Source organism: Mesoplodon densirostris, chromosome 11 (assembly GCF_025265405.1).
Source record: "Mesoplodon densirostris isolate mMesDen1 chromosome 11, mMesDen1 primary haplotype, whole genome shotgun sequence".
In the NCBI taxonomy this organism is placed as follows: domain Eukaryota; kingdom Metazoa; phylum Chordata; class Mammalia; order Artiodactyla; family Ziphiidae; genus Mesoplodon; species Mesoplodon densirostris.
The window spans coordinates 99246734-99269935 of record NC_082671.1 but is presented as its reverse complement, the minus strand read 5'-3'; positions in this window follow the sequence as shown (position 1 = coordinate 99269935).

The following is a 23202-nucleotide window of genomic DNA, read 5'->3' as shown; positions in this document are numbered from 1 at the left end:
CGCAGCACTGAGAATATCACGTGTCTAGTCTTCTGCCAAGGTAAGGTCTCTCTAATTTAACAAAGAACTAACTCACTTGATGATATTGACAAGCTTTTCTTCCTAAATTGGGCTGAGTAGTTACAACAATCAAATTTTTCATGTATGCAAGAATCTAGGTAATCAGCTCCTTTTTGCCCAGCTACCACAGATTTTCTTCCCAGAATCATCTGTGGCCAGTTTCAAGTATTGTTATACTTATTGAGGAATAAATTTCTGGTTTATATTAAATAGTGACTTCTGTCCAAAAATGTGCAGGTGTACAAGACTAACCAGGGAATGGGCATTTGCCTAGCTTATGTGATTGGTAGAGTTTCAGAAAAACCTATTGCTTCCCATGTTTACCAGTGGGTCATGGTGCCAGAAATGACTATATTTCTCATTTATTCAGGTTGATGCATTTAAGCTAATGTTGAATAGCAAATAAATCCTCTTATGTTTGTGCCATTTGTCATCTCATTAGAGATTTCAGGTTTGCAAGGGCAGTTAACACAGTGCTGCTCGCTACTTCCTAAATACTCCTCCAGAAAACTTATGACATTGCTGCTTATTATATATACTTATTACTTACCTGTGCCTATGTAAGGGGGCTTGCTTGTGGTCTAGAGAGTTTAATTTTTGAAGTATGGTTTGAAGTTATGGTTGTAGCATGTTTATCTGTTCAGTTGTTGTTTTCCTTCCATAAAAGTTAGAACTCTGTCTTCAGAACAAACATTTGCTAGTATCTAATCACCACATTTCCAAGGTAAGAGTCTTTACACAGAACAAGATTTAAAGAAAATCAGACATTAAGTACACATTTTAACAATAAAATGAAATATTATCAGTATTTGTTTAATCTGACCTTGTTTTTTCTCCTAAGCTTGAGTTGGATCAATTCACTTTGAATGACAAATATTATTTTCATTTATCATTTTTATTATTTTATTGTTGTTTGAATACAAGCACAGGTGGTTGATTCCACTCAGCATTTGAGGGAATCTTTAGCTGCTTACTCAGGAACTATTTAGAAGGCAAGTTACAATTTCTCGGGAACAGTTGGTTCATAGGCAGGGATAGAAAAATGGATTTTGTGGACCCATCTATATCACCTGAGCCTAAGGTTAGATAATCTCATTTGAACCCTGTAGATTTAAAAGTCTTCTCTTAAGTCAGAGTAGGATCTTTCTTTCTAGAAGTTCTAACAGTTTCTTTTTCCCTTCCCTAACTGTTCACATATGTTTAACTCCAAAACACTCCAATTTTTTTCTTTTTAATCACCTACCCTATCTTTTGGGACTCTAGGAATTTCATCTTAAAATTCTAATTCAAATAGTTGTTTTTAAAGACCAGTCTTGCCTTTTTGCTTTCCTAGTAATAGTGTGGGTATCCTTCCCACACTGAACTACCCTAGCTGACCGGGACAGCAATGCATCTCCTTTAGTTAGATTTGCTCAGGTGGCCAAGACAGAGTCATTTAGGCAACATGATGTGAGTGGGGATATTCTGGAAAGATGTGAGGAGATGAACAGCAATAAAGGGAGCCTCCTTAGCAGCTGTACAGAGTGTCCTTCATGGAATCTCATTCTTCATTGTTCCGTGTTCAGCTACTGCAGCTCTAGTGATCTCATAGCATCTTGGGTAACCTTGTCATTTGCCCACCCACAGAAGGGGGCATCCATTGGTCCTCTCAAATTTTAATGCCTCAGCTCTCCTTGGTTCCTGCTTCTTTCTTTTTCTGATACATTGTCCACTGCTTTTTTCCCATTGCTTCTGCTTTCTTGTAATTCATTCTCTCTTTCTCTCTCATATTCTCGAATTCAAAACTACTTTTGATCCCTTTGAACTTCTAATGCCTTGCTACTCAAAGTCTGGTCCTTAGACTAGCAGTATCACATTAACTTGGAACTCATTAGAAATGCTGAATCTCAGGTCCCCCCTCCAGACTTGAATCATATTCTGCATATTAACAAGATCCTCAGGTCTGAGAAGTATTGCTCTAATGTGGTAGCCCCTTTACTTTCTCCCAGTCCATCAGCTCCCACCTTCTTATCTTTTTTCATTTTTTCACCATCATTGTTCAATTTAGATCCCACAGTCCTTTATTTGAATGACACTCTCACCAATACTGTTAACTACCTTGTGCCTTCGTCTCTTAAACATTGATTTTTTACATTTATCTGACAAAAACCCAACTCTAGATGACTGCATCTATGTGCGTTCTCTATACCTACAACAGAACAGCCTGGCACTGCCAAAAAGTCACTTATCAGACAGACTGGTTCCAACACACTGGATTCTTTAAGTCTGCCAATTCTTCCATGTTTCCCTGGTAGGTTCTCTCCCTGTATTTTCAAAAATTGTTTTAAACATTCTACATTCTAGTCAAACTTTAAATATTCTTAACTCCCCCTCATTCTCGGCAGATGACTTCACCTCCTACTTCCTGAAGAAAATAGAAGGCATCAGATGGGAACTCCCTCAGCTTCCTGCTACCAAATTCATACAGTTCCATCTCTACCCACGTCCTTCTCTTTCCCTCCTGTGTTAGTATAGGATCTAGTCTTCTGATCATTTAGGGCCAATCTCTTCACCTGTGTTCTGAATCTCATCCCTTCACGCCTTATCAGAAATCTCACATTATCAATTCCTCCTCTCCAGCTCCACTCTGCTATTTATTCAGCATATCCTTCTCAACTGAATTATTTCCATTTCCATTTAAACGTGTTCATGCATTTTCCATCTTAAAAGCAACAACCTTTTCTTGACTCCCGTGTTCCCTCTCCAGCTCCTTTCAATCTTTTCCATTTCTTTAAATCTAAAGAGCTTTCATTATTTGGTGAGTTCATTTTCTCATCTCTAACTCACTCTTTTTTTTTAAAATTAATTAATTAATTTTTGGCTGCATTGGGTCTTCGTTGCTGCATGCGGGTTTTCTCTAGTTGTGGTGAGCAGGAGCTACTCTTCATTGTGGTGCATGGGCTTCTCACTGCGGTGGCTTCTCTTGTTGTGGCTCTAAGTGCGTGGGCTTCAGTAGCTGTGGCGCATGGGCTCAGTTGCTCTGTGGCATGTGGGATCCTCCTGGACCAGGGCTCGAACCTGTGTCCCCTGCGTTGGCAGGCAGATTCTTAACCACTGCGCCCCCAGGGAAGTCCACACTATTTGTTTCTTGAAACATGTTTATTTTGGTTCCCGGGACCCCACGTTATCAAGGTTTTCCATCTTACTTTCTAGCATTTCCTTCTCTGTTACTTTGCAGATTTAACCTTCTCTTATTAGTTAGTTCTAAGCATTTTCCCCTTTTCATTTTGTACTTTTTTTATTGGTTGGGTCCTCTAGATCAGATGTTGTCATGATAGAGTTTGGGGTACAAGATGTTCATTATGAATCAACACCTGGGGAAGGAAGGTTAAGATGTGAGAAAGCAGTTGAACTTTGACACCGTCCTAACAAAGCTTTGGCCAACCTGAGAGTGGAGGGGAGGGCTTTTTTTTTTTTTTTTTTTTTGTGGTACGCGGGCCTCTCACTGTTGTGGCCTGTCCCATTGCGGAGCACAGGCTCCGGACGCGCAGGCTCAGTGGCCATGGCTCACGGGCCCAGCCGCTCCGCGGCATGTGGGATCTTCCCCGACCGGGGCACGAACCCGTGTCCCCTGCATCGGCAGGTGGACTCTCAACCACTGCGCCACCAGGGAAGCTGGACATTTTGAATCATGGATGCATCCACCATTGGACTAATGTGGCTGAGCCTCATACTCCTGCCTTACTCATTTACCAGAAATGAGGTACCCAGAAAAGGCATGAGGTCCAGTGAAGAGGTTCTCTCAGCTGAGGCAGATGCTGAAGCATCACAAACACACATCTTTGTGTTTATCACATATTCTCTCTCTAGACAGTATTTTCCATATCCATGGCTCAGTTTTCATCAATTTGCTAATGGTTCCCAGATTTATACATCCAGACCAGACCTCTGACCTCCTGACACATACACTCAATTGCCTATTCAATATCGCTACTTGTTTGTCTCAAAGAGTTCATAATTTCAACATGTCTAAACCCCATAACAAATCTTGTCAAATTTATCTCCCAAATATCTTGTGAATCCATCCACTTTTCTCCTTTTCTACTGCCACTGCTTTAGTCCACAGTACCATTTTCTCTAGCCTGAACTCCTGCAGAGTCATTCTATTTGGTCTCTCCATGTCCACTCTACCTCTTTCATCAGTTTATTATATTGCAGCCAGAGAAATCTTTTATACAATTTTGAGTACGTTACCTCCTCTCTGTGCCCAACTCCCATCCCTTCAGGGACTTACCATTGTTGTTTTAATAGAGACCAAAATAATGAACATAGCCCTCAAGGGCTTCTGTGGTTTGGCTCCTATCTATGTCTCCAGCTTAACCTCACTCTACTCTTTTCCTCAATCCCTGCATTCCAGTGGCATTGATTGCCTACGGTGCAGTTTTATTCTGGTCCCCAATTTTCCATGTGAATATTTAAAAGTTTGTTGTTGCTTGCCCCAAAGTAGGGAAGAATGGCATAGTCAATAGAATAATGCTCTTTCCTTAGCAGGATTCATAAGTTGAGTATAACTGGTTCATTAGAGCCTGGGCTTTGGGGCTTCCTTGGTGGCGCAGTGGTTGAGTCCGCCTGCCGATGCAGGGGACGCAGGTTCGTGCCCCGGTCCGTGAAGATCCCACATTGATTGATTGATTGATTTTCTAGTGGGCTCACAAGAATCTCACAATACTGTTGTTCTCTCTACTAGTAATACTCTTCTCCCATTCTTCAGCTTGTTACCTCTATTTCACCTTCATTTCTCAGCTCAAGCCACTTTTTTTTCAGATCAGTCTTCCTTGAGCCTCTCATGTTGGGTCAGGTTTTCATAGCATTGTTTTACTTCCTCATAGCACATGTGTTAGAATATAAATGTATGCTCATTCATGTGATTATCTTACTAATATTTGACTTCCCCATTAGTAAGTTCCATGAGCATAGAAAACAACTGTCCATTCTTCAGTATCTGCAGCACTTGGATGCACTGATTGACCCAGAGTATGTCCTCAATACATACAAGTTGAATGAATGTAAATGTCTGAAGCTAGAGCGTCTGATAGGATTGTTAGCCACCATCCAATATAGAGTCCATCATACCAATTTTTTTGTTACAGGCTACCTAAGAGGCTCTTGGTTCAGCCACTCGGTTGCTTCTGGGGAGGAAGTTGGTTGAAGTCTGTGTAGTCTAATCACAAGCAACCAACCTCAGCCAATCTTGCATTAGGAGTTACATGTGGTTGCTTTTTCAGAAGGTAACTATGGGTATAGCATGTCCTGGAGAATGAGATTCACTTCTCCAGTTTCAGACTCCTTGTTTATTTACATTTGAGATTAGATGACATTAGATTAGAGTCTTTGGTGGATATCAGAGAAATAAAACCTACTCATACTTCTCTTCCCTGACTGTTATGTTAGTGCCATTCTAAGTACAATTTTTAGTAAGCAAGACCTATTGAATCTGCTATTAACTCTGAGTAGAGTTGTAGGAAAGTTACCTTAGAAATGTTCACTATATCTAGTTGACATTGTACAAAATCTAAACATTTTGCTCACATAAGTGCATGAATACTAATGGCTTTCCTTTGATTGGAAAATTCTCAGAGTGATTTGCCAACACACAGAAAGTTCACCAATACCAGCCAGGTCTGAGACTGCAGCTGGGGGGCGGGGGCAGCTCGGGGCAGCTGTTTACCATAGCATGATTAGATTAGGCCTTTTCAAAATGCAAATATAAAAGAATACCTTATTCAGCTGAAGCTTCAGGGGAAATTTAGAAAGGCAAATGCAATTATGCAAATTGGATAGCTGCCAAAGAAGGAGTTGGCCAACATCTTTAATTTTGTAAAGAGGGCTGTTATCAATTTATATATATAAATCTCCATCTGCCTCTGGAGAGATAATGAGTCCTCTGGGGTACAAAGTGAAGAGATGTTTTTCATGGAGAATTAGTAATATGTAAACAATAATGTTGATGCCAAGATACGTATAGCATCTGCTATCAAACAGGCAACTATACCTCATATAATTAGACAATGCTAAGCAGTGGTCAGGGTCTAAAATTTTTATTATGCATGAATTTTTATTTTTGTAACTCCCTGGTGATAGCAGACAGAAGAGAAGCATATCACTTAGCATTTTGTCTCTTGAAAAATGGCTTGGAAAAAATCTAGTTGGAACACCTACAAACAACCAATGTTTAGAAAATAAATGTTAGTAAATATATACTTATAATTTTTCTTATCCCCAAAGTGAAATCCTGAGCTCAGTTAAAATTCTTTTAGGTTCTCACATAGTCTTCTTTCTTTCTTCAGAAGCCAAGGGATCAACTGAAAGGAGTTGATTATTTTTTTTTATATCAAGAATTTATAAATAAATTGATTGGTTCATTCCACATGTATTCATTTTATTGAGTACCAAGAATGTGCAAGACATCGATTGGGTATTAGGGATACAAGAGTGAGCAAAACTAGACAGTCTCTACGTTGGCATTTATAATACAGCAAGTGTGATAGACTATAATGAAGTAACCACACAAACAATTGTAAAGCTACAACTGTGTCAAAAGATGTCAAGGGAGAGGTACCCAGTACAGTTCCAGGAAAATTCAAAATTAATCTAATGGGTGGATTGATGTGGTCAAGGAGGTCAGGAAAAGTTTCTCCTTCTCTGACGATGAGATCTTTGAGCAGAGCTCTGAAGAATGAAAACAGAAAAACTTGCCAGGCAAAAATGAGAGCCTATGTGACAACTCTGTGGTGGAAGGTTGCCTAGTATGTAGGAATAACTGAGGGAAGACCAGAGAGGCTGAAGTGGAGCGAGCATAAGGAGGGTATAACATGATGTGGGATAGCAGGAGCTGGACTGTGCTGAGCTCCACATGCCGTGCTAAGTTTGGTCTTTCCATTCAGAGCAATAGAAAATATTAAAGTGTTCTAAGCAGAGGACGGCAAGATGCAATTTGTATTGACTCCTCAGATTAATGTCAATTAAATTTAGACTGCCAATATATATGTACTGAAATATGAGTGGGATAATATATGTGTGCAGGATATCAGCTCATTTTACTTCATACCATGTCCTTAAATATAGGGAGATATTTTGAAAATGAATTTTGATACCACCATTTTGAGGAAGATTAAGTCAATTAAACTGAAGTCATTGAAATTCATTGAAAAAGTATAAATGGCTTTGATTTTTAAGTGCTGAAACAATCTTGGTCAGTGAAGTATTTAAGAAAGTGAAGATTAATAAGTATTTTGAACGTAGATGAATAAAAGGTGAGAAGCAAGGAACAGAAAGATGGGAGTGTATAGAGGAGAAGGTGAAAAATATGAGACTAAGTTTGGGTATTCAAAAATGTAAAAAGTATAATGTTAGGTCTGGGCATTGAGAAACATGGTTAGTCTGAATGCGAGGGAGACACTGGACAGTAAAATGAATGAGAACAAGTAACGTGCTTTTGAGTTTTTCCATTTTTTCTGTTTTTCCATCCCTGCATCTCTTCCTTTTGGAGAAGGACTCCCTCCTACACTGATGGTTCATGTAGTTTGAGTAGAACTGACCCCACCCATCAGCTCCAAGGATAGCCAATCAGAGTTCTCCATTTCCTGGGCCACAAGATTGATTTAGGAATGGGCCTGTGATCCAAGAAGATACAAAAGGAGTCATTCCTGTAATAATTTCTGAAACTAATGGGAAAGATGTGCTCTCTTTTTTGGGATTCTCTTTTGCAATCAATGAAGAAGAGTTTGCCTGAAAACAACAGAGAGTGAAGCAGAGTCAAGAAATGGAGAAAAAGACATTGCAGTTGACAGTGGTGAAGCCCCTGGAACCACAGATACTTTAAAGTGTCCATTTATACAGCCTGATCACTTTTTTTAAAAAATAGGTTGAAGTTGAGCTAGCTTGAGTTGAGTTTCTGTCCTTTGAAACCATGAGCCTTGCTAGTGGACCAACCCTGCAAAAAACTCATACCTGGATCAATCTAACTATCTGTCATCTCTGTATACCTGGGATCTTAAAAATAATTGTAGAGTCATTGAGGGAATACCTCAGAGATGTAAAGTACGGCTGGAGATCACATGAGCTTGTAGGCTGGTGCCATGAAACAGTCATGGTTCACAGCCCAGTTGGGACTTCGACACTGCTTGGGAATGTGTGTGTGTGTGTGTGTGTGTGTGTGTGTGTGTGTGTGTGTGTGTGTGTGTGTGTGTGTGTGTGTGTGTGTGTGTGTGTGTGTGTGTGTCTGGTTAGGGTCTCTCCCGTTCTTCTCAGTAATTTTATTTTTATTTTATTTAAAAAATCTCATTATATCCTCTATCCTGTTAATTCTACCTTCGCTATTGGTGGATGATGCTTCCTTTTACTTCACTGAGAAAATTGAAACCACCTGGTGAGAATGTCTGTTTACCTACCAATGGCTCAGCATCTGCGCTCATCCTTTCTTTTTTGTTCTCTTGGGACAGCACAGGAGGAGGTTATTTTCTTCCTCCTCAAGATAACTCTATATTGTGCTTTGGTTTCCATTTTCTTTATCTCCTTGTGGACCTTGCTCTGTTGATCTTCCTGTCTCCTGTGTTATCAATCTCTTTCTATTGGTTCTTCATTTGTAGTCTCTTGCATTAAAAATAACCTTCTCAATTTCATATCCACCTCCTCTGTCTGTGGCGCCTTCTCTATTTTTCCTTCACAGCCAAACTTCTCTAGAGAGTTACTTAGATATCTCCATTTCCTCACCTCTCATCTGTGCTTTAACTCACTACAGTCTAACTTCTGCCCCTAACTCGGTTGTCTGCTCAGATAAAGGTCACCAGGGACTTCCATATTGGCAAATCTTTTCTCTCCTTATCTTCCTTGACCTCTCTGCAGTACTTGACACTGTCCATGGCCCTTGCTTTGAAATGGTCTTCTTCCTTATCTGCCATAAGTCTTCTCTCCAGCAATGTAACTTTTAACTCTCAGGTTGTTTTCTTCTGTAGCTCACCACTAAGGGATCAGCCTGCCTCATGACATGCACTAATTTATTAAACACATATTTTGTGCCTGGTCCATTAGCTATGTAATTATAAATATTCTTTGAGGTAGGCACTATTATCTATGCTGTACAGATTGGAAAATTGAGGCTAAAAGAGGTTATGTAACTTGCTTAAGAGAATGCATCTTGTCAGATATGGAGTCAGGACTTGAATCCAGAGTCTGCTTTGTACTATTTTAACTAAACTTTTTAATGAAGTCTAATATACAAATAGAAAAATGAATAGCTTGATAAACTTTCATAAAGTGAACACATCTCTGTAACCAGAAAACAGATCAAGAAGCAGAATGTTCCTAGCACCCCAAAATCCCCCTCATATCATCACTACACCCCCCACAGGGGATAACCAATATCTAGACTTCTAACACCATAGATTTTACTTGTTTTTCAACTTCATATAAATGGATCATGGAATCATACAGGATATATGTAAGACTCATTCATTAAGTTGTGTGTGTGAAAAACTCATTCATTGTTATTACATTATTACCTTTTAGTACTTCATTGTGTAGATACACCACTATTTGTCCATCTGCTCTTGAATGGACTTTGGGGTTGCTTCTTATATATTTTTTCTATAACAAATAGTGATGCTATGAAAATTCTTTTATACATCTTTCGATGGACAATATGTGCATTTCTGTCAAGGAGTAGAATCACAGGTCATGGGGCATGCTTATGTTGGTTTTCATAGACACTGACAAATGATTTTCCTAACTGATTTTATTTTATTTTATATTATTTTATTTTTGAGTTTTTTTATTTTTTAATTTATTTTTTTTATGAGTTTCTGCTTTATAACAAAGTGAATCAGTTATACATATACATCTGTTCCCATATCCCTTCCCTCTTGCATCTCCCTCCCTCCCACCCTTCCTATCCCACCCCTCCAGGCGGTCACAAAGCACTGAGCTGATCTCCCTGTGCTATGCGGCTGCTTCCCACTAGCTATCTACCTTACGTTTGGTAGTGTATATATGTCCATGCCTCTCTCTCGCTTTGTGGCACAGTGGTTGAGAGTCTGCCTGCCGATGCAGGGGATGCGGGTTCATGCCCCGGTCTGGGAAGATCCCACATGCCGTGGAGCGGCTGGGCCTGTGAGCCTGTGCTCCGCAATGGGAGAGGCCACAACAGTGAGAAGCCCACGTACCTCAAAATAAATAAATAAATAAATAAATAAAACCTAACTGATTTTATCTTAATGATTGACTACTTCAGATCCTGTATGCTCAAAATAAGCCCATTATCTTCTAGAATAGAAAGGTTTTCTTTGTTTACTGATCATATCCCTTACATGTACCCTTCATGCAGGATTTATTTATATATGTATGAAGGATACTTTTGTCTGTTCCAAGATCCACATTTATTATTATATTGATAAAATTTTTATCTCCTTTATTGACCCCAAAAATGGAATCTTGGTCTGAGTCAACTTCTTTTTAGATGTGCTTTGTTCTCTTTTTTCTCTTTATCCAAAAACCATGAGCGCATCAACTAGAAGTCACTACATTGTTATGTTGCTCCAAATGTGGCTGCCTTTCATTTGCCCATGCTTAAAACACTGTTCATGGACATGGTAGTCAAAGATATCATAGTTACATCCTTTACTTAAACATTTTCCCTGTTAAGGGGAGGGCGTGGATTTTGCTTCAGTTAGTGCCACAGCAAGCAGTTATTATTGCACAGTGCTCTAATTGTTATTCTGGCTTGGACCAGCTGAATCAAACCCTAGAAATTCATGTGTGATGGAAAACATACTGCTAACCCAGTGGTTTTCTGTAAAGGAAGCCCATTGTGAGGACTAATTTTCACTGTACACTTTCGAATAAAGCCTCTTCATTCTTTGAGAGATTCCTCTATCCCACAGATGTGCATAAGTTAAAGCCTGGCATTACCCAGCTGAAATGTTATGTGAACATATGCAAGCAAAAATGCCCCAAATAATATCCTCATGTGTTTGGCTGACATATTTAGTTTCTCTTGTTTGCCTCACTCATATGCTCTGGCTGTCTCTTCTACCCATTTTATCAAGTGAGGACTGCACCTGTTGAGTTCATCTTCTTCCATGGGATAAATAAGTAGATACATAGATAGGTACATAATATATTTTTTATAGAACTATATTTGATATATAACATTGTGTAAGCTTATGGTGTACATGTTGATTTGATACATTTACACATTGTAATATGATTGCCATTGCAGTGATAGTTAGCACCTCTATCACATTACATAATTATCATTTCTCTTTTTTTGTGGTGGAAATAGTTAAGATCTAGTCCTTTTGTAAGTGTGATGATTATCATTCAATATTATTGTCTATATTCGCTAATCTGTACGTTAGATCTCTAGGACTTTTTTTTTATTCAAGTCTTTATTGTTTTAAAAAAACACATCATTGTCACAAATACATATATACACTTACATGCACACATATATCTAGGAAGGAACATAAATATGACAAACTTTATCATTAAACAGATGTGAAAAAGTTTCTTAAAATGTTATTGTGTACTGTGTAAACCTTAAGTAAGAAGAATAGGATGTAAGACAATTTTGCCCTTCATTTTCATTCTCATTACTGGTTACATTTTTCTGTTTATTTGTTTGTAGGACCTACTTAATAGATATGTAATATTAAGTAGTTTCTCAGTACTTTAGAAATGTGTAGTTCGTGATCTTTAAACACGTTGGAAAAAATAATCTTTTCTTGAGAATGCATGCTTTAACTTAGTATAGAGGCATCGTGATTTAATACAGTGGCAGCCAGCATCCACAGTTCCATGCATTATTTTTCTATATAAATGATGAGGAAAAATATGTCTTTAGAAGTAAAGGCACTTTTCACCTTTTAAAACTAAGCTTAATATTCACATTTACTGTGATTCCACAAACTGGTAGGAAGTAAGAAATTCATGAATTGATTTAATGTTTGACTGATTAGTTTTTTAAATGCTAAAATACTGGCTTAAGGCAGCCATACTGGCAAAAAAAGTGAGAGTTATGCATTGACTATGTTTGTTTTAGTCTAGAATGAATTGCTTGTGTCTGATGATCAGTCCCATGAAGTTTGCCCTTTTCCTTTTGCATGATATGACAAGTGTCTAATATTACCTGTGTTCTGAGGTAATTTTTATTCCCTCTCCTCTTTTCCATAAGTTATTTGAAAATCTTTAATATCTCCCTCCACTATTGTCCTAGACAAGACTAGACTGTTTAGAAGAGCTTTTTAGCTCTATTCATAGGGCAAGGTTTTCTTCTTTTTATATTTCAATCTTCCTGAGAGGGCAAAATCTGTTTCACATTGGTAGTTGGTACAGTTAAAACGTCACTTGGATATCCATGGAGTCAGGCCAGTGTTTAAAGATCCTGGCTCAGTCTTTTTATTGTCGTATCTTTATGTTCAGGTAACTTAAATCTATCAGATTCCTCATTGATAAAATAGCAACGATAATAATGGCTCATATTTATTAACCCAGGCACTAGTCTACATACTTTATATACATTAACACTTAATATTTATAATAATTCTTTGTGCTAGGTAATATTATATTATGATTCCTGATTTACAGATAAAGGGAAGATACTACTATTATTCCAGTTTTACCAGAAAGAGAAATTGAGGCCTAGCGAAGACGACATTAAATTACTTTCCCAAGGAAAACAGGTAGTAAATGACAGAGCTAGAAGCTGAACTGGACTGTATACTATATTGTCTCTTACGTGCCAGGTCAGGTTGTGAGAATTAATTATTTAATTCTAGTGAAAACACATCACCGTGAACTCTACCTAATAATACTCAATAAATGGTGATTATTGTTGTTTTCATCGAGACAGCAGGGAAGAAAGAAGACATAGCGGTGAGAATGGGAGGTGAGGTGTCTGTCCTTTTCCCTTGGGTCTCCCCTACCTGGAACAGTGCTTCGCAATGAGTGAATGAATGCATATTGAGTGATCTTAGGGCAGGATTAAATTGGACAGGATTGACAGAAACCTTACATAAGGGTACAAAGTGGTCTCAGTGTATCATGAATGATGTTATTCAACTAATGGTCCTTAAAGTTTGTGTCTGTAGTCATAATGAAGCTGAGAAAGGGATGTAGGAACAGAGAAATGAAAAGAGGCTTTAAGAAAAAGTCCTAAAGATGTTAATGTTATAATAATTTCATCAATTTGTTTTATTAATTGTAATTGTGCTTACTAGCAAAAAAAGAAAAGAAAGAAAGAAAGAAAAAGAAAAAAACCCCTGCAATAAAATGTCAATTTGTTGTAAATTTGTCATAACTGAAAAGAAAGGATGAACATTCTGTGATTTACTGGAATTAAAAATAACGATTATTCAACCTTTAGGAAATTTTGTGAATGCTACTTCAAATTACTTTTTTGAATGAATACCAAAAATAATATTAATGTAAAATTTTTGTCAATTTATGTCTCTGTGAGGAGAAGGAACAAATTCACTCCTTTGCAGTTATATATTCACCCAAATATTTCTAAGAACAATGGTGATGTTTTGTTATCCTTTGCTTATGATACTCAAATACCTTATTTAATTAAAGAATGTAATTTATTTTTAATAGGTCAGGATAACAATTCAACTTTTATAAATGTATATAGTTCAGCAAAAAAGAAGTCATTGAACCATTGAAAAAGAGATAATTTATTTGTGCTTTTCTTGTATCATATGTGTTAATCATCTGTAAGTCTGTCTTACTAAGGATAAAAAGGTAAGGTTTCAGCATTAAAATAAGCTGTCTCCATATTAAATCTCTTATAACCCTGCAGTGGTTAAAGCTTTCAATTCTCGAGGATTAGACACTGTATTAAGTTTGGCTAATATTATTTTTGGCTGAGAAAACAGGTTATTAGTTTTGCCAAACTGTAACTTTTTGGATTGCATTTCAAATTTTGTTTTTAAAAATATAAAGTGCTTAATTCTAAGCAAGAACAAATTAAGAAAAATATGTAACTGTGTGCTCATTATCATTACTAATTTTTACATGATGGGAGAGAACACTATCAGAAGTCAAATTTGCTTAAATAATTATAATTGCAGGAGACAGATTCTACTTGACAAATTTCTGCTTTCATTACATCTCTAAAGAATGAGGAAAGCAGGCATTCTTCCTGTTTGCTTTATTTGTTTCCACCATGGCTAAAAATACACAAATTTGACTTTGTTATAAAGCAGAAACTAGCACACCATTGTAAAGCAATTATACTCCAATAAATATGTTTAAAAAATACACAAATTTGTATGCATATGGAAAAATGCATGTTTGACACTCAGCATGATATATATGCTATGAATACATCATATGCCATGAATACATGATATGTGTATTTTGATGTCAGATTCACTAAAACATCAGAAAGAAAATATTAGAATCAATAAAACTTAAGTTTTTATTTTCTTGGAGACAAATTAACCACTCTTACTTTTAAATAAACTCAAACATAAATTAAATATTCTAATGCAGTAGTTTTCAGTTAAATAATTACCAACATTTATATGTTTATTATAAGCCAGGTACCTTCAAGCACTTTCCATATTTTAATTCATTTAGTCCTCATCACAGACCTATGGAGTAGTTACTTATTATCCTCATTTTAAGATGAGAAAATTGATTCACAGAGAAGTTAAGTAGTTTTTCCAAGGCCACACAACTAGTAAACCATTAGTTAATAAAACATTTGCAAAACCTGTTTTGTGCCAGGCACTATCCTAAGCACTAGGGTACAGAAGTGAATAAAACAGAAGACAATAAAGAGTATTGAGGGTTTGCAATTTTTGGTAGGGTAGTTGGGAGAATTTTCATTGGAAGGGTGAAAATTTACTTGGGTAAAGATTTGAAGGAATTAAGGAAAAAAAATTTTTTTGCCATGTGAAATTAAGGAAAATTTCTAGGTATGGAGCCCTATATAAAAATACTATTAGGAGATGAATCAGCTTGAGTTGATGATTAGATATAAAATATTTATATCAACTGCAGTGTTTGTACTGGCTATTTTCTTTTTACCCTTCCAGATCCATTATCTACTATTCTCCAGTCTCCTCTGTGCCCTAGGAGCTTGAGAGTGTGTACTATTTTAGTGTCCTTGTCCTTTGGCTTCTGGTTTGGTTTGGCCAGTGGGAGCCTCAGCAAGAGCAGAAAGGAGGGAGGAGAGAGAGGTCAGGTATTTATTGCCTTGTGGCTTCCCTGAGGGGTCTCCATGGGCTGGGTGCTTCCCTCTACCCAAGGTTGTGACCTCCATCAGGTATCTCCCTCCATGAGACTCTATCCTTTTGCCTCTGATAACTTCCCCACACTTTCTGGCTTAAGATGGTAAACATGTCCTCCTGTTATTAGCTATAGGTACCATGCCATGCCTTGTGCTTTCCCTGGACCCCATCCACTCCTTTGGAAAGGGTCCCTTTATTAAACTCTCTGTAAAGATTGCCTAATTTGAGTGTGCTCTCCTCTCCCTGATGTGATCCTGATGGACAGTCACCACATTAGCTGCATGTATGTCACTCCAAATCTTCTCTGTAAGGATTCTGAACTTGCTTGTCACCATAAATTCCTCCAACTAATGAACATGAGTACAAGTGTATATTTATTAGATATCTAATGCACTCAATGCTTGCATTTTCCCTCCATTCAGTCCCATCTTTTACTAAAGTATTTATAATTGACTCTGAAATCCCTTTAACTTTTAATCTTCTTTATCTTCAGAATGTTTTGGGTTCAACATCCCAGGGCACTACAGATGGACATTGTTGAAGTAAGGAAGTGCTCAAATAAGTGGTCATTTAAAAAATAAGTAGTGGGCTTCCCTGGTGGCGCAGTGGTTGAGAGTCTGCCTGCCGATGCAGGGGACACGGGTTCGTGCCCCGGTCCGGGAAGATCCCACGTGCCGCGGGGCGGCTGGGCCCGTGAGCCATGGCCGCTGAGCCTGCGCGTCTGGAGCCTGTGCTCCGCAACGGGAGAGGCCACAACAGTGAGAGGCCCGTGTACTGCGAAAAAAGCCCCCAAAAAACTGTACTTTTATTTTCAGGGAACAATTTTAGGAAATGCTAGGAAGTTGGAGACAAATTATTCCTGAAAAGTGAGACTAATGGACTTTTTATAGAATAATCAAACGTGTTGTTTTACCTTAAATACCATTAAAAGGTAAAATTGTGGGAAAGTAATTTTTCATATTTGAATAACTTCAGGGGAATCATAGATTATAAATGATATATAAATTACAGAGGCTGTATAATTCATAGCTAAGCATATGGGCTCTGTAGAATGCCTGGGATTGAATGCCCCACTCTTCTGCTTACTTGCTCTATGACCTTGAGCAGCTTTCTTAGTTTTGCTCTACCTCTGTTTCTTCATCTACGCAATGGGGTTGACTTACCTCAAAGGATTGTTGTGTTGAACAAACAAGTTAATACATGAAAAGTAATTAGAATAGTGCTTGGCATATAATAAACACTATGAGTGTTAGCTATTATTATTATCAGAGAGAATGCTGGATATTTTCAGCATTTTATAGAAAAGTCTGAGTGGGAAAAATAGGTTTGAAAAAGACATTTAAAAAAAATAACTTGATAGGGTTTTTTTGGGGGGGGGCTACATTGCGTCTTCACTGTGGGCTCTTCATTGCGGTGCATGGGCTTCTCTAGTTGCGGCGAGTGGGCTCTAGAGCACGCAGGCTCAGTAGTTGCGGCGCACGGGGGGTATGTGGGATCTTAGTTCCCTGACCGGGGATTGAACCCCGGGCCCCCTGCATTGGGGGCACGGATCTTAACCACTGGACCACCAAGGAAGTGCCTGAAAAAGACCTTTTAAAGTTAATACAAGTGAAATAATAAAAAGATAGATAGCTACAGAAATTAGAAAGCTTTATAACAGCATTTCAAAGTGTATTCTAAGGACTGCCTGGTGTTGACAATTTATTTTTATTATATTAATTAAATATGTCTAAACATTAAGCTTTATTTAAACTCTCAATGCTTATGGTTCTTAAATGACAGTAAAACTAACACACATGCCCAAAACTACAAAACCAATAAAATGTAAATTAATGATGTTAATTTAATGTGTTCTGCTGAAAGGAAATTGTCACTTGTTATGTGAATACTGACTATTAAAGGATAGGATCTTTTGAGCTTGGTAAGCCTGTAATATGTTTTATGATGACTCAGTTTTGCCACCATGTTTTACAAGTTGGACTATAAAGAAATCTTTGTACAGCCTGCCATGATATCATTTGGTCTTCACTTGGCACAGATTCATCATTTAGATATTAAGTTAATCTCTGTTCTTTTTTCATTAAATAGTAACAATTAAAGCAGTACTCTTTGTTGATAATGTAGTCATAAATACAAGCACAAACACAGGCAGTTAAGTTGAGTGGCAGTATTGAGTTTATAAGACATTCAGATGTTCCACAATCTTTTTAATTGTGCTATTTTAGCATCAAACTAAAAATGTGGCATTAAAGAAAAAATCCACAGAGCTCTTTCAGACCCTTGAAAAAACCTCCCAAGGATCAATTTGAAAAGCAATGATTTATAAGATTTTTCCCTCAGAGACTATAGATGTCCTTTAAACTCTTTTTATAAAAATTTATGAAAACATATCTGACAGCGGTTAAGGTATAAGGGAGCAGGGAAAGAATGCATACTTCGAAGGAAAAAAAATGTGTGAAACAGATTTCCTGGAAAAAATGTTGCTGGCTAGGGACACATTACAGCTAATGTGATTTTCTAAATGATTACAAATACACTAATATAATATTATGGTAGTTTCAAAAGGAGGTACTAGATATTTCAATATAGCACAGGCACCATAATTCTTAAAGATTTTAAAAACTTGTTAAGGTTCTGATCCCTATTACTGCATTTCTAGAGTAAACCAAGAGTAAACAAATATACTAAAATGAATCTTTAGTACTCTCTCTGCAACACTGAGTAAGATATTAAAGTCTTGATTTTCTATTAGGATTGTTGTAGACTTTATTTGTCTAAGCGGGAAAAAAGAAAAATAAAAATTGGGTCAGAAAATTAGACTTCTAACTAATATTTTTAGTTTATTGCTAGATTGATATTACCACTGAGAGAAATATTCCTGATAAGATCCAATAAAAAAAATCAACACACAACAAAAAGCAGCAACAATTTCAATATCATTATCAACAAGCAAGCATTACTAACTAGCAGCAACTAAAATTTATTGATTTGTCACTAAATAACAGGCACCACGCTAAAGGCGTTGCCTGGATTTTTTCATTTAATCCACACAATAACCCTGTGATTATGTTCTATTATTATCCCATTTCGCAGATAAAGAAGTAGAGTAGCTTGCCTGAGGTTACGTGTTCAGTGAATGACTGAGCTGGAATTTGAATCCCTGCAATCTGAGCCTGTACTTATGACTCTAGGCTGAGAAGCTTTCTAAAATAGTTCACTGGTCAGACCAATATGGGCACGTAAAAATATTTTTCTATCCCCTTAGTGACCCCCTTCTCAATTTGCATTTTTTACGTGGTTAGTAGCTTAAATAAGGCCTCCATATATTATTTCTTAGGTTGAAGTACTGAAAACATCATTGCTAGTGAAGTATATAAAATGATATTCATTCCTCCTATTTACTACATTTGCAGTAATTGAGAATACTAACTCTTAATAAAAGAGAACTACTACATAAATTTGACAAGTCAGAGTTACACAGAGAATTAAATGAATCAATTATTTTTTTAATAAATCTATTCTTTTGTTAAAATTTTACATTTTTTTGAACATTAACTTTGGACACAATGAACTATTAGCTATGTGGTAAACTATTCCTTTGCCTGAACATTAACCAGAAGCACTGCAATGTTGGATGCCAAAAGCAAACCTGGAATGCACATATATCACACAGTCTAACAAAGTATTCTCAAGATCAACCAAACAACTAAATAAGGTGGCATTGAAAGCACTGAATATAGTATATCAACAAAGTAATTTTGAATTGTCTCAGAATTCAGGGATGGAAATAAACAAGTAGGATATAATGTCCGTTCTTTGCTGGTGAGTATGTATTTTTAAACAAATGAAAGGATAAGAAAAAAAATCAAACCAAACCAAAGCACTCTATGTTCTTAGTTAGGGTCTTTTTTTTTTTTTTTTTAAACCTATGTGTTAACTTTTGAAGGTGATGGAATAGAAAGGAGGGCAAGACATGACTGTCATATTAAAAGTGTTATATATATTTTTCTGTTTATAAAAGTAAACTCTGATCCTATACAAGAGGATAGATTTATGGTCTTTTCCCAGGGCTATATTAACTCTCTCATCCTCTGTCTTAATATAGTCCAAAGGGAACTGTGTCATCCGGACCTTCTGCCAGACATCTTCATGGTCCACTACATTGACAACATCAAGCTAATTCAGTTAGATGAGCAAACTGATTAGACTGGGTGAGTCAAAAGTGGCAAGTGGACTGGAGGCCTTAGTAAGACTCATGCATTCAGGAGGGTGGGAGGTAAAATGATTCAGGGGGATCCCACATCACTGAAATTGTTAGAGGCCTAGTGGTCAGGGTCAGGCTGAGACATCCCCTCCAAAGTAAAGGACAAATGATTATATCTGGAACTCCTACCACTAAGAAGACAATCCAATTCCTGGTTGACTTCTCTGGGTTCTGTAAGCACCATTAGAGTGAGCATGCAGGAAAGGTCAGGTATAATGGAAGGTGCTTATTATTTTTTCCTGTGAGGGAGAAGGTTGACACACCATCATATTTTCTTTCTATAAAAATAAATTATATATTATCTATATGTTATTTATTCTTGTGGGAGAGACAACAAACAAGGAAATAAATACATTATTTGTTTCCTTGATTACTATCTGTTCTTCCCATTAGACTATATGCTCCTTGAAAGTGAGGACTGTATCTCAGCATCTAAAATTATGGTCAGCACATAGCAGTCTCTCAGACAATATATGTGATTCAATGAATGAATATATGTAGAATATAAGTATAGTACATATATACTCATAAGTATATAAATATATAATATATAATGTATATGTGTAACACATAAACGCATACATAAGTGTGGAAGGGATATATGTCTGTTTTCTGTAGATTTATGTCCTTCTTCACTCTCTCACTGGTACCTGAGAGACCCCTGGTTTAGAAACAAACTCAAAGAAGCTTATAGCCTAAGTATGAGATAGAAAGATTTTGCCAGTTGCCTACAGAACCATTATTTTCACCTCCAAAAATTAGACATGAGGTGGAGGGAAGGGACCAGAGGCCTGTAGATGCAACTGGAGAAAGGAGGGTGTGAAGGGAGTGGGGTTAGAAACATAAGAAGAAGGAGAAGGAGTTCCCGGGGCTGGTGAGGACCAGGGAATAGAGTGCAGCTTTTCTGAAGCGTGGATCACCTATGGATACCCTGCTGTCCAGCAGTCCTGAAAGCCCCCTGAGAGCGGATGGGGATGTAGACGCATGTGAAGGGAGAACCCTCCTCCTTGTTCAGGTTGAAAGTGGACAGAACCCAGGCAATGGCAGGCACACAGCCACTGTTAATAAACACGACCGTCTACCGAGAGCTCCTGCCATGTCCCAGGACTGTGGAAACATTAGCTTAATAATTATTACAGTAACTCTATTTTGCAGACATTAAAAAAAAAGGAGGATCAGGTCAATTATGTAATTAACACAAGGTCATAAAGCCAGCCAGAACTATGTTTTGGATTAAAACTCAGCTGTCTTAATTCCAAAATTAGGTTCTGAACATAACACAGCGTGCTACCTCATTGGGCTTTTGGTTCTGGTTTTTTGGGTGGTGCTTTCCTTCTCTACTTGGACAGGAACAGTTTCTGTGGAAATGTGGCTATGACAGTGGATAGCAGTCCAACTCTCAGGGTTCAAAGGGTGAGCTCTTCTCTGACCTGAGCTGGCCTTGATCTCTAAGTGCCTATTCTAGTGGAAAAGGAGTAGGGGTTTGCTGGAGGTAAGGAGCCTGCATTTATTTGTTGCCTATTATTTATTGTGCTATGTTCCTTATCTTCCTTCTCACAGGAAGTCTGTGAGCTGGATGGTATTATCATTATTTTGAGGAGAGGGATGGAAAAATGAGACTCAGGAAGGTGATTTATTTGTCTAACATTTACTGGTAGCTAGTAAATGGAGGAGTTGAAAGTCAAGCATGGGTCTGTCTGACTCAAGAATCAGGCAGTGGCAATAACTGTGGTCAGCTGTTCTGGTTCTGGCAGGTCTGTTCAGTTTGAAGCACATCTCAGCCAGTGTGGTAGAGGGACCAGGACTGTGCTTGGTCACATGCCCATAGAATAAGCAACATATCTCTCACATTCAGTTACTCCTATTTTTCAAACATATATGGCTGATTTTATGATTAATGAGAGATAAACTTCTTTCTTTATAAATTCAGAGTTCCCTTTTGTTGTTATATAGCAACAGATTGAAAGAGTATACTCATGGGTTGAAGGCAGAATTGTGAAATGGTTAAGAGCCCAGGTTCTGGAGACAGAATCCTTGCATTTAAATCCTGACTTGGCTACTTACTCTCTAGGTTGGTGACACTGGGCAAGTTATTTCATTTCTTTAAAGCCCAGTGTCTTTAACTGTAAAAGAAAGATATCATTGATTTCGTAAGATATTGTGAGCCTCAAATGAGTTGAGCTATGCTAGTTGCTTAGACAGCACTTTGCTCAGAATAAGCACTTAAGTTTTCTTTATTATTATATCTGATCTTCTACAGGGACTTTAAGAAAGTTATTGATTTTAAGAGGGAAAATACTTGGAATGGGTAAGAACCTCTGCATTAGAATCCAGCTTCATCCCTTAGGAGCTATGACTTGGAAGGTCACTTAAACTTTCTCTTATCAATTTTCCTATAGGGTGGTTTTAATGCATAAAATGAGATTGTGCACTAAACACAGTGTTTATATAGCACTATATATATATTTATATATAGCACTAAACACAGTGTTTGAAAAATCATTAGGGCTTACTATGTGATAAAGATGAGAAACATGATTATTATGATTTAATCATTAGCCGTATAGAAAATTTACTTGGATGAAATCACTTTTCAAAAATATTCATCCAAGGAAATGTGTGACAGAATGAAGACAGCAAAACCCCAAATTTTCAGCAAGTTTTATGAGCCTGTCTCTGTGCTAGAGTAAAAAATGAGGAGGTCCCTGACTGAAAGGAACTTACCATCTAATTTGGGATATGAGTCACCCACAAATGGGATAATGTTTGTAAAGCTCTCAGTACCTTGTCTGTCACAGAGTAGGCACTCAGTCACTGAGAGCTGATACTATTATTAGGTTATTATTTATCAAAAAGTACATAACAAAGAGCTAACCAATATAATACCAACAATTAGAGTCTAAGGTTTTGTATAATAAGGGGCTGACTAGGGAAACAGTATGTAGACTCCTCAAAAAATTAAGAACAGAACTACCATGTGATCCAGCTGTCCCACCTCTGGGTACTTTATCCAAAGAATACAAAAACAGTAATCTGAAAAGATATACGCCTCACTATGTTCATCACAGCATTATTTACAATAGCCAAGATATGGAAACAACCTAAGTGCCCATCAAGGGATGAATGGATAAAGAAGATGTCGTATATATATACAATGGAGATACTACTCAGCCATAAAAAAAAGATGGAATCTTGCCATTTGTGACAACATGGATGGAACTTGAGGGTATTAGACTAAGTGAAATAAGTCAGAGAAAGACAAATACCATATGATTTCACTCATATGTGGAATATAAAAAACAAAAATAAATGAACAAACCAAACCAAACAAAAATGAACATGTAGATATGGAGAACAGAGTAGTGGCTTCAGAGAGTAAGGAGTGGGCAGGAGTGGGAGGGTGAAATGGGTAAATAGGATCAACTGTATAATTGTTGAACAGAAACTAAATTTTTGGTGATGAGCACACAGTACTGTGTACAAAAGTAGAAATACAGTGTTAGACACAAGAACCTTATATAACGTTATAAACCAACGCTACCTCAATACAAAATAGATTAAAAAAAACCCAAACAGGGTGAAACAACCAACATCCTCACCAAGGAC